Source organism: Chanodichthys erythropterus, chromosome 10 (assembly GCF_024489055.1).
Source record: "Chanodichthys erythropterus isolate Z2021 chromosome 10, ASM2448905v1, whole genome shotgun sequence".
NCBI lineage: Eukaryota > Metazoa > Chordata > Actinopteri > Cypriniformes > Xenocyprididae > Chanodichthys > Chanodichthys erythropterus.
This window is the reverse complement of record NC_090230.1, coordinates 10,470,041-10,484,079: the sequence shown is the minus strand read 5'-3', so window position 1 is coordinate 10,484,079 and position 14,039 is coordinate 10,470,041.

Below are 14,039 nucleotides of genomic sequence, written 5' to 3'. Positions count from 1 at the left end.
GCTAGCTAAAAAAAAAAAAAAGTGTGAATTAAACTTGCCTGTACAAAAGTCACTATAATGTTTCTAGGTTGCTAGGATTTTTCTGTGTCGAAAGTGTCTCTATGACAATCTGGTCTTGAGATATAGCTCAGATTCTTCCTTAAGTTTATTGTATTTTTTCCTGCATTATCACACCAAATGAAAATTGTAGTTCATATAACAAACTAATAACATACCTTTCCTCAAAAAGACGCATGATTTAATGTCTCATTAATGTCTGTACCATAGGCCATGCATAGGGCAAACTATGCACCAAAGTTTAAAACGTAAGGTTAGGAGTTTCTTCAAATCACGAGCTCTAAGTAATAAGAGCAATACGAGAGAGAGAAAAGTGGATATGATACAGAGTGCACGAAGGAGCACCTTTGATCAGCAGGAAGTCATTTTATAATTGAGATTGTAAGCCTGGAAAATATAGCGGCTGTCTTCTGCCGCGTATGTGTGGTTTAAGTACGCCTGAGAGGCCAGACTGCTGTTGACGCGACAGTGTTTTAAAGATCAAACGCTATAAGCAAACACAGAGCTCGATAGTCCACGATCAAAGCATGGCGCACCCCAGTCGACATCGTAAACACACACATGCTTGCGCTCACACTCTTATATTCATACTGAGATGCTCTGGATCTTGTGGTTGTGATAAAACACTTCACTGATAAAATATTTGCAAGCGCTTTGATGCATAATTCTATTGTTCAGTCTCTTTTTTAAATTTTACAGGCTCTTCCAGAATTCTGAGGAATTCTGAAGGAATGTTCTGCATTCAATAGAAGTTTATATATATATAATAATTTGTGGTATGCACTTGATTTCGCTAAACAATAATTGTCTTGTCTGTCAGTTTGTAAAATATGGCAAAATGTGTGCCTGCATTTACAATGAAAGTCTATGAGGCAATGCATTCTAGAGAAAGAAAGCAAATTAAAAGTAAATGCGTACAAATTTATTTTCTATGCTAATTGACAGAATGTCAAAGATGATGTCGGTAGAACTTAAAACTTGAACGTGAAGCATTCCTTTAATGTAACAGCTCATTTTTGGAAATCAGTGTTTTTTTTTTCCTGTACGGACCTGAATGGGAACAGTTCATGGTGACTCTTTGAGACTTCAAAAGACAAATGGTACAACTTGTTTTGTAGTCATGAATCACCTGATTGACTCTCGCTTTTAGAGGCAAGCTCTCGTAAAAGGGGTCCCAGTTAACCTCAAGGTCAAGACCCACTCTTGTTAAACATTTGATCCAGGATTAAATGATATTGCTCCATTTGGAGTTTGCATACAAGGACAAACAATATTGTCCAATACATCCATGAATTATGATAAAGCGAAAACTATTATTATTTGAAGATGTTGTTTTGAAAGCATTCTAACAAGGCGGTGATGGCAAAATAAGAAAAATGTTTTGGTATGGTTATGGAATGTGTCAAAATCAGCAAATGCACATGAACCTTGAGTCCATAATCTGTTGGTCTCCACCAAGACGTCTGGCATCAGGAACGAGGATTATACTGACTAGCTAATCTACTCAAATAAACAAGGTCACTAAATCAACTTTGTCTCAGTCTTGGCAGCAGAATTTAAAAGTTCCAGACAGCGCTGTAAATATTTAACAAATGTTAACCTACTGACCTTGAGTGTAACCTAACTTAAAGCAAACAAAACTAAGTTTAGCCTTCTTTTATGCAAAGTTATTTACAAAAATTAGTTTATCTTTTTTTTTTTTTTTTTTGCAGAAGTTAGCTTGTCAGTGAACAAAAATATAGTCTATGTAATACAAAATGTAATACATTCTGGGAATGTTTTACTAACATTCCAGTTAAGTTAAAAAAACATTATTCCTCAATGTTCTCTGAGGGTGTTTACACGACACCGTTTTCAAGTGTAACAAATTAGCTCAAAAGGGAAATATGAATAATTAATCATAACTCGTTAAGCGTGTAGTGCTTCTTTACAAAGTGACATCGCCAACTACTGGCCTGGCAGCATAATACAGCATTTTATGCGTTTGTATAATACAGCGTTGTCGTCTGTACATACAAAAAACAAAGAAGGAAAACCTTTTTTTAGTAAATCGTTATTGCATAAATGTACCTGAATGTTTTTTTTTTTTTTAGGGTTTTTTTTTTTACATTTTTTCTTGGTTATGCGAACATTAGGGGAACATTCCATTTTATCATTTTGCAAACATTATGGGAACTTTACTTTTGAATATTCTTTAAACAAGCAGCAACACTTAAAACATGTTAGATGATCATCCAACTATAACGTTTTAGAAAAAAAAAACATTCTTGGACTGATATATATATATATATATATATATATATATATATATATATATATATATATAATGTTTTGTTTTTGCTATCGCTTTAAAAGATCAGATAATTTGAAAAAATGTTCTATTAACATTACTGGAAGAGCATTTTAAAAAAAAAATATGCCATAACATTTAATTTTAGCTGGGTACTTTAATAAAAAAAGTAGCTGTTAGCTTATGGTATGATTTTTATTCGGTATATTGTCTGTAGAAGTTATCCTGTTTCTATGCAAAACTTAAGTTACAATACATTTTAATAGGTTTTTTTTGCAGCTGTTAGCTTGTGGTGCGACTGATGTATGAGAAGCCCTTATTGGCATGTGATGAATTTGTTTGACCTCATCAAACCCTAGAGATCAGTGTATAATCCATCCAATATGGACGCAACTGTCTTTGCCTTACAAGATGTTTGTGTGTACCTCCACCCACTGATGTAACGGTTTGATCCACAGCTCCAGGTGTTCCTGGTGTTTGCAAAGCCAAGGAGGGTGAGCCCTTTGTGGTGAGGGGTGAACACTGAGGTCATCTGCTGAACATTCACAGTCCAGATGTACTGTTTATAGCGATATGGAGGTTTTATCACCAAGGTATTTAAATGAAGTCCAGTCACAGTTGAAAAACATGTCCACATGGAGCCATTTTCTAGATTCAGCTGTTTGTTTGCGTGTTTCAACCAACAATGTTCTTATCAGTTGATAAGACCTGTGTGCTTCCTTAGCATATAGTGCAATTAATATTTAATATTATTAATGCTATAGTTAACTCTTTCCCCTCCATTGACAGAAATTTACATAATTTGTGAGAAAGCGTTGCCTGCCATTGACAGAAATTTTCCAGCTTTCCGTGTTTTCACTGTTATAGGGGGAGCTATGACACATCTTCTGAAAGAGTACTGCATGTCCTGATCAAAACATAAATGCGAAGATGCAGAAACAAACAATATCATATATAATCATATGCATATGTAAAATAATGAGATCACCAACATTAAACAGTATATAAATCAAAACTGCCTAATGTTACTGAATGAAATGTAGACCCAGGATGAGCTACAGGACTGTGCAAGCATCAGTGGTGTTGATGGACTCGATCTACTCCATCTATGATCGTTCTGAATCTGAGTCTTTGACAAAAATGCGATATTCTCAGATTTTGCCTTAAAATCTTGCCTTTTTTAATGAAACGTACCCATATTCAAGTGTTGATAAAAAAAATGCATGAAGCTAGAATAAAACAATTTCTTTTGATATAATGCAAGTTCAGATAATCATACAAGATATTTTGGGGGCCATGAAATTTCAAAACATTATTTAAAACAAAGGCGTAGCTTGATGATACCTTGATTTTGCGGAATCATGGGATGTGTTGTCTTCACAGCCGGTGGAAAAGAATCAGGATGGGACTCGGGCAGAAATCATGTTCATGGATGAGGTTATTAATGTTACTGTAGTATGAAGCAGAGCAGGACCGAGTGATGTTGGAGCTGAACGAGGCCACTGGAGCGATTGCTAATGAGAGACGAGTGCGACACGTGTCTTGAGAGCAGCGGAACTCAGCGCAGTCGCTGCTTCCGCTTCTTCCGGTCAAGCGTATGTGGGGTAACGTAGTGCTGTTTTATCATATTAGTTACATTTGTGTATTGCAAGTTGTTATAGTGTTACTCTGCGTTCACTCAGCAGCTCCTATGAGATACTTTTTGCACACTGCATTAAGCTAGAGATCAATAATAGGCTTGGCTTACTGTGATTTACTATGTTGAGCCAAAGTCCCTTTAAGACAAGTCATTTCACTCGGCGACCATCTTTGAAACGCCTCTCGGGCATCCTGGGCATCATGCAATCTCTTTGAATGGGGAAACATCAAATTCTCCAAAACTGTTCGCCAACCTTACGATTAAATTTCATATTTGAAATCACCAATGAAATCTAACAACAACAGGCTCATAAATTTTCTAAACGCTCGAATCATGACAAAAACGTGTTTTTCAGGCTGGATCAAGCTAATGCGCATGCGCAGACCTAAACGCGCGTCTCTTCGGAGGCGCGCGTCTGACTGTTTCTATAGAAACCGATGATTCTAACGGCCGCTGAAGTGACACGATGACTTTACCAGTCAGCGATTAGCTCTTATTTAGAAGGCGGGACTTTTTCCGCCATATTGCGCGTTACACTTTCTCCCATTCAAAACAATACGAGTGACACGTCTTGTGTTATTCTATAGTCATTGGTTGAGCTATATAACATGATTCGTTTTCTGTCTCATGCTCCGTGTCCTGGTTAAAATTGCTTATTTCTCTGGATTTAAACATTCTTGGAAACATTTGGGATAATGTAAGTACACAAGTCAACAAAATATATAACATTGTTCTAGTGGTTTTAGAAACTTTAGAAATCTTTTCAAATCCTTGACTCATAGTATATTGAATTAATGTCAGTTCATAGGTTGATTGTATTTTATTTACGATTTCAATTCTGACCAGTTTACAGAAGATTTGTAAGGATTTGTATGTATCTAAAGTTGTACATCGTTTATTAGATGCTAGCAAAACATTGATATTGTTCATTAAAGTCTATCCAAATGTTAAAACATTAACATGAACGCTGAACTTGTACAGCACATACAAATAACTTAATATGAATTAAATCACACAGGTTAGAACCTTAATTTGGTTGATTAAAACGAACATTCGCCCTATTAGGCAAATGATTTTTGGGTTGTAGTGTTTCAGCTGCATGGATCGTATTAGGCTGTATATGGTTAAAACTGTTGTGTGTGAACTGGTTTTGCTCTGAAAATGCCAACAGAAAAACCTACTAAACAACTTTGTGCAGACGTTTCCATAAGGAATAACTGTATCTAAAATGCTCAGAATCCATATCTAAAACAGCTACAAGTTAAATGGTGTCTTAATGAAGTAGGTTTTTAAAGAAAAACAGGTAAGGGAGGTTGAATAGCTTTGAATTGGACAAGTAATTTGTACTCATTTTAAACAGAGCTATATTGTGTGAACATGATGTGTTTGTTTTCAATTGGTTGGTTTCAATTAGCAGTTTGTCAATGGTAGAATGATCAGGCGACAGTTACTGAACACATTAGTGTGCCAGAGAAGAGAAACTCAGAGTGCTGAAGCATGAAAAATGTCCTCTTTCAGCCTAAGGCTGTGACACTTGCCAATATTCAGACCTTTAATGTGTATGTGTTTTTTTGGTGGTTCCTCTGCAATGCATTTAAAACCAGCTATAGACGTACATGGGACAGTCCTGCTGACGATTTTATAATTCAGCATCTAGCTATGCTCACAGACTTACAGGAATTCGCACACATACAAGCTCATAGCAGAATTGGGAGTTCTTGGCACTGGTGGCTGGCTGAACTCAGTTGCCTAGCAACCAGGTGGCTCATTGAATGAGGGATGTCAGGATTGTGCTCTGTGTGTGTGTCTGCAGTAGTGTGTACACAGCTCGCACTATATCCCCCAAGCCTGCTTCACAATCATCATCTTTCCGACCAATTGTAACGGAGGAAAGCTAGTGTGAGCTGTGCGAATACACCTCACTCCCATCCGGGTCACGGCAACAAATGTAACTGATCCTACTCTAACCGCTTCCAGCGGGATTCGAACCGCCGTCTCCGGCATGGGAGGCGGATGCGCTAACAAGAATGCTAAAGACTAGCATTCTTGTTTTCTTTGTCGTTCACTGATTAATTCTCTCAGCTTCAACAGAGAGAAGCCCTCCTCATTTCATGCCCAGTCTCTCAATCGTCTGCTCTCCTCCCCCAGGAGGGAAAAAGATCTGAGTCCCAACTTCACTCTGGTGGGACTTCACATGAGGAAACTCTTGCGGCTCCCGCCTCCTCAAGCAGCCAAATGATATGCTTGGCTTTTACAACTGCATCAACAGCCTGTCCTGATGTCTGTCATTAAGCGCAATAAATTCTTCACAAACAACAAGAGCAGGGCAGTACATGTTTGCTGTAGATGTTTCAACTCTGCCTCTAACAGAATATTTGAGCCTGCAGAATTGTTGTTGTTTTAAGTATGTAACTCAATTTATACCTTTCAAACTTTAGGAGATGCCTATGCATGTTCATGTACTTGGCAGCATTGACATGTTTAGCAGCATTAGCATTGCCTGTGATTTAGTCACAGTCAGCATTCACTAAACCAAGGGCGTGTTGTGTGTCTTTCTGGGAAAATAACAAGCTATGTTCCCCTATAATCTAGTCATTGCCACCTGAAAAAGACTCTGCTAATCAGGATATGGCCCATCTTTGGTTTCTATTGTCTCTGATTTTCTTTTTTGAAGACAACAGATGGGATCAAGGGTGTAGATTTGGTTTCAGCTTTGGGGGGGTTGAACGTTTGTATGGTTGTATTGTATTGGGGGGGTTGTAACCCCCCCACACACACAAATTACGCCCCTGGATAGAATACATAAAGAAGCTACCATTTTAGAGTACATAAGAGTGGCTGAGGATGTCTGTTTTTGTTCAATAATAGTTTAATTTTTTGTTGCATTATCAGTGTTGCCACAAGTGGCACAGTTATAAGCATTAATGCAAATTATCTTCTCTTTCAGGTGAACTATAGTCGTGGCATAGCAACAATTTGAAGAGAATCTTATGGCCCCCTCTGTAGTGATCGTGATTTGTTCAAATTTGTTCCTTCGTTTTAATTAAAGTTAAATCATGCATGCTGTACTAATACATTCCTTCATTTGAATTAAGTTAAATCATGTCCATGTTGTAGTATTTAATTCCCTTGTTTTACTTAACTTAATTTGTGGCCATGTTGTACTAATCATTCCCTCATTCTAGTTAAATCGTGGCCACATTGTACTAATTGTTTCCCCTTTTTTATTTTAGGGTACGTTTACACAACACCGAAATGCTTAAAAACTGTACAGACGACACCATTGTCAAAACGATCCCCATTCACATGGATCTGCGAAAACAACTACAACGAGAAAGATAAAACACTGTATTCTGCTGGCAGGCCATTAGATGGTGATGAAACACTATAGACTGAACATGTAATACACATGTGCATGACGTCATCGTTTCCACAGATTCACATTTTTGTTGTTTACACGGAGACCATTTTTAAAAACTTGCACTTTGAAACCCGTTTTCATAAGCTTGCATTTTCAGGCACCCAAAACACGGTTGTCATGTAAACGAACAGCCAAAACGCATTAAAAGTTTTACATTTTTAGGTGAATACAGTGTCGTGTAAACAGCTCCTTAGTTGAATTGTGGACACAATTAAGTTGTGGGAACAAATTCTTAATTATTTTGGTAATTATTTTGTTAATTTAGCCTATATAGCTAGCTATATTAAAAAAATACCAGATTTATGGCACAAATATTTGAAGGAAATTCTATCGCTTGAGTACTGACACAGTGTAAAGCTAAGGCACATTGTTAAGTACTCAAGACAAAGATAAACTCTTCGATTGCAACATGCCAATATGCTAAACCACCATGTAGCTCAATAGATGTAATGGATGGAGTAGATTAAGCTCTGAGCGTGGGAAAAAGATAGCGCTTTGCCAGCAGTTATCTGGCAGGGTTGAGATTAAAATAATTTCATGGGTGAAAATGAAGACACACTCACACACGGTCTTATGGCGCAGTAATGCTGTAGCGCTATACTTTTGCTGTTCTGTTTTCTAGTCTCTAGCATTATTGTACTGCAGGCAACACATTCCACACGAAAGTGTGTCTGGGCACATACATTACGTGCAGACGGATGAATTACTCCTTTATTCTCTCGCTAGCACTCTAACCTGAGGGCTTCATTAGGGAGAAATACTAGTGTACTCTGATTAGCACGCTAGTTTTGGTGCAGCTACCTGTAATTCAGTTCACATCACACAAGTCAGAACATGACAACCATGAATGCACATGCTCTTTTTAATGATCTTTGAGTTACTGCCTTTTCTCTGGAAATTAACCAGAATTCATCTAAATCTTTCTGTGGAAACACACACAGAGGCTATATTTGGAATACTAGCATGATGCTTATTGCACATTATACACTGTATACTGCCTACTATTTCAAAATACAGCATGCAAAACAGTGCAGTGATAAACATGCAAATTAATGAGGTCACGTGACAATGTGTTAATGAAGTTTAATTCAGTGTTTGAAAATAAATACTGCTATTTTGACTGTGGACTATATTAGTTCCAGATTACTTATTAAAAGGAAATAGAAGGTTAAGTGAAGGTTAAGTGCATTGTGGGATACAATATTTTGCACAGTAAAAAAAAAAAAAAAACATCTTTTTTTACTTAAATTAAAAATAAAATTTAAAGCCGTGTTGCTTTTCAAGTGAATTTATCCTGTTTCAAGGACTTTAGGTTTTGTAACTGAAAAAAAGACAAAAATACTTATAAATATGATTTCTTGAAATGTGCTCATGCACCCAAAGGGCACATCAACATAACTTTGTAACGTCAGTGTGATGTGTCATGTTTCCTGAATGACGCAGATCACCTACTGTTGTGACCCCAGGCCACTTTCCAAAAGCCAAATTGAAGCTGGGAACAGAACCGGTGTCAACTTAATCACAGAAACCGAGGTTGAAATAGAGGCTTGACTCAGCATTGGCATCGGAGATATGACTTTTAAGAAGTAAAAGATTGCCTAGGGTTCTTTACGAAAACATTATTTTAAATTAACATGAAGGAATATTTCCCGCTGATAAATAGCCACCCTGGATTAGTGTCTTCACAAAAAGCAAAACTTAGTTCCTTCAAGTGACCATTTTATCCTTCAATTAGAGTCTTGTGGATGGAACCTTCATGAAGGAATTCAGTTGCTCACTTTTGTTAGGAACAATCCTTTAAATATTGTGCTGTTGCTTAAGCTATCTAACTAATGAGATGTAGCCTTGGATTCCATAAATGCTTTAGAGCATTTAAACAACTTTAATACTTGATATGGAAGGTTCTAGAACTATGGTAATGTGTTTGAGTATTTCTAATGTGTATGTCATGAATGTTCATCATAATTATTAGTTTTTCCCATCAAAAATTGTCTGTCGATGTTGAACAAATAATTACAAGTTGAAAATTCTTTCTCTCTCTCTCTCTTTGAATGTTATGTACAAGCAACAAAAACTGCAGTGGTTTGCATTATTTTTCTATTCAATATGACATTTTATTATAGCAAGTGTTGTAGGTTTCTTGAACACAGCCCCAGTCTGCCATAAGATCGCTCTGCCCTAAATTCACACAATTGGTTGAGTCTGTTGCTTCCGAGCTTGTCGGGAAGCTCAAATTAGTTTTTTGTTTTTGGTTTTGCTTTGTTTTACTGTTAAAATTCTTAAGATGAATTTACCTTGCATATTCAAAACAAGGGCATTTTGTCTTACTGCACTGGCAGATTTTTCTCTTATTTTAAGGATAAACAAGTGCAAACGTGAGATCATTTATGTGTACATTTATATTCCAAATACAATCTATGAAACTAAGTCTTAATATCTTCTACAGTGTTGCTTCTTAAATAAAGTTATCTTGTGAAAGAAAATGAAAAAATACTCAATAGGAATAAGGTTTTAGAGATGTGTTTACAATTGTTAACTTGATGGCCAACTTTAGCTCATGGATAACATTTAAAGTCATTCCTTATTGGCAATAAACAAGTTGTTTTCAAGATGTCATCTTATAATTACAGTAATTCTGACATGAATGCAGCATTAGCACATTTGGGATCAAAGTCAAACAGTAAATCAAAATTCCATTGAATTATTTCAAATTTCATTACAAGAAAATTTGGCCCAAAAAAAATACCCACTGAGATGAAGGCAACTTGCGATTTCTTGCCTGAACTAATCCACTTTGAAGAAATTAGACCATCTGTCGAATTAAATCCAGAGATGAAGTCTCGGCCAACGAAAGCTCTGGACTCTAACTGGTCCTGCTGAGCATCAAAGGGAACTTCAGTCAAGTCCCATAACCCCGTCTCCTCTGATTAGCTAATTGGTGGTCAGAACTGTGTCTGGTTGACTGGACTGCATGGATTGGCAACATGTAATCTCACTGCCAAGTATCGTCTTAATAACTGGTCAGTTAGCTTGTGGAGATATACATGCTTTGATGGTAACAGGTACAGCTCTCGTGACTGGCTAAGTCTGACTCTATCACAATTTTATGTTATTTTAGTGATATTTTAGATGAAGAGCACCAAGTGAAAATGGTAATGTTTTTCAGAGTGAAATGACACTCAAAGTGCCTGTAGTGAGATCTTGTCAGAGAAACTTAAATTCTTGCAGAGTTCAATTCGGTTAAAGCTTTTATTTTTATTTTTATCTCAACATAGAGATCACCACTGAATTCTGTCGGCATCAGCATGCCAAATCTCTTCTCCTTCCTTTCATTGGCCTCTTTCCCAGGTCTCATATCAGAAATAATTGACAAGGATGGAGAGACAGAGATAGTAAGAAAAACAGAGAGATAAACAAGGGGAAAACAGGGTTCTGTGGTAATTGACATATCTAAGCTTTGCGATCTGCTGGTTGTTTCTGTTCGGTGTGATTTGTCATGGTGGGAGATATGGTGGCATCTGTGAATGTGTGAAAAGGAAGGAACAGATGCCAGGAGCAATAGCTTTTTAGCTGTTCTAGGCCTTTTTTTTTTTTGGCCAAAGAACAGAGGGGAAGCTTGACGAGCCATATTTAATCTTGTACCTACAGACCAGTTATAAATCACTGAACTTCCTCAGGGAATCTATAATCACTGTTTGCTCACTGCCATAGATCTGATGTTTAGTTGGGGTAATGTTAATATAACATTAGAAAAGTTGCATTATGTTACTTTTCTGAAGCAACAAAATTATGTTACCATTGACGCCTTATGTACAGTAATAATTTTCTCTAATATCTTTACAAACATTGTTGCTTTCCCTCTAACTGCAAGTGAACACCCGAAATGCAGCAGAACAAAATTACATTGTTTTGGAAGTGAAAAGCCTAATTATGACAAGAAAAAAAAATGCTTAAAAAGCTACAGTGTAATTTACTTTTTCAGATTCACCCGAGTTATTTACCCTGTAATTCCATCATACAACAGGACTTATTCATGAATCGCAAGTGGTATTAATGTGTACATTTTGTCAAACCATTCTTACATAAATTGGCACACAAATGAGAATTGTTTACGTAATTATGTAAATAATTTTGTTGTACAATGGGCATTATTAATGAAACAAGAACAAAAATAATTTGTTTAAAAATGATTGCATTCCATGGTAAAATTTACTTATTTATGGTTTTACTTATTGCTACTTCTGCACAGCAAAAAATCTTATTGTTAGGGTACGTTTACCACAGAAAAGTTTTTTTTTTTTTTTTAAATATATATATATATATATATATATATATATGTTGGTTCCATTTTATGCATATACAATTTGTTTGATCGATTTTGATACTTTTACTTTTATCTTAATTTTTTCCCCCTCCTTTTCTATTTTAACTTCTGATTTACTGTAAAGCATTTTGGATCAACTATAGTTGTGTTAAATTTGTGCTATATAAATAAAATTTGACTTGACTTGACCACAGAAAAGTATTTTCTTTACATTTTTAAAAAAGTTTTGAGTACAGGTGGCAACACCTGTCAAATCAATCCCTGTTCACACGGATCCATAAAAATTACTAAAAACGCTGTATTATTCATGCCAGGCCAGTAGTTGGCGATGTCACTTTGTAAAGAAACACTACAAACTTATAGAGTGAACATGTAATATGCATGCACATGACGTCACCGGTTTCACAAATTTGTGTTTTTGTACTTTACAGAGACCATAATGTTATTATTTTCAAAAACTTCCACTTTGAAACCCATTTTTTAAAGTTTGCATTTTCAGGCCCCCAAAACGCAGTTGTCATGTAAATGAACGGCCAAAAAACTTAAAAAGTTTCCCCCTTAAAGGGATAGTTCACCCAAAAATTAAAATGATCCCATGATTTACGTACTCACCCTCAAGCCATTCTAGGTATATATGACTGTCTTCTTTCAGACTAACTCAATCGGAGAAGCCGTGTGGATTACTTTTATGATGAATGGATGCACTTTTTTGGGCTTCAAAATCTCTCACCTCCTTTACTACCATTATAAAGCTTGGAAGAGCAGGGATATTTTTTAATATAACTCAAACTGTGTTCGTCTGAAAGAAGATATACATATACACCTAGGATGGCTTGAGGGTGAGATCATGGGATAATTTTCATTTTTGGGTAAACTATCCATTTAATGAATATTTCCAGTTAAAATATTTCAAAATCCATGAAGCAACATAAAATGTACTGTACTTGAGAAGCAACTTAATATACTTAAATTCAAGATACACTCTGAGATATTAAGTCTTTATATTTTATGTATGTTGATGTATGTATGTTATGTGTGTTGATTCTCAAATTAATTTATCTTGTTTTGAGAATTTTTAGATATTTCACTTGAAAACAGGTCAAAATAGATCAATTAAAAATGGTCTTTTTTTTTTTTTTTGCAGTATGCTCATGTTTCATTAACGACTAACTGTAAATAAATGTCATTACTATCAACAGGAAAAATATCAGTGTATGTCTAGATATAAAAAAAAAAAAAAAAGGCTGATATGGCAATGCCATGCAAATTAATCAAAAATAATGAGATGTAAAACATGTTATGCTACATTTGGCTTGTAGCATTAGTGGTCTAATTTCTGTACTGCAGTAATTGAGACTGTTAGGATCTTTCTTTAAGTTTGATCTAAGGCCCTGTTTACACCTGGCATTAAGATGCGTTTTGGTCGATCGGATCACAAGTAGACACATTCTGGTTTACACCTGGTGTTTTAAGGCCCCGGTATACTTCAAACTAAGTTCTTTTTCATTCTTCGTTTAGGGGTAAAACGAAGTTTGAAATGCGTGACCAGCGATACACTGACGCCGCCCACACTGCTGAGAGCGACAGTTAGATGAATATGTAAATATGTGCCGTGCAAAAATAAACACAACAAAAATGAGAAAACAGTATGCATTTATTATAGAAAGCATAAGGAAAAACATCTAACTCAGCACTCCAGTCACGTCACGTCATACAGCACTTTATTCAATAGATTGCTTAAAATCAAGAAGCTTTACAGTATCAAACATGAAAAACAGTGTTAGTGCCTCATTTTTTTTACAAGCACAACTTCATTTTTTTACTATAAAGCCAGTGTGTTCATGTTTTCACCCGCGGAGCTCTTTCCTCAATGAATTCAACACGAAATGACGCAAAAACGCGACCCACACGAGTGAAGGCGGAGCCTCAGCGCACACCTCCTGTTACGTTATCGTCACTGACCAATGATAGTACGAAGGTGTTTTGCAGCTGGAGCAAACTTTTCCTGAAAGTTCGCTTTGGCAAGCCGTTTCGAACTTCAAAAAGAACACAAAACGAACTTCTTTTTGGCCTGATTTTGTTCAAAATGACATCACATCAGTTTGTTCTTCAATTTCGTTTGAAGTAGATGGGTAAAGTATTAATCAATTTTTTAATCAGATCTTTCAGTCCAACATACAAAATAAGCTTGCGCAATTTACATATGAACATGATCAGAGACAGCGGGAAAACATACAGAGAGCAGCACCTTCATAATGTTTACACATTAGCTCAGTAGGCAGTGAGTAGGCGGTCTTTTGTGGTTGTT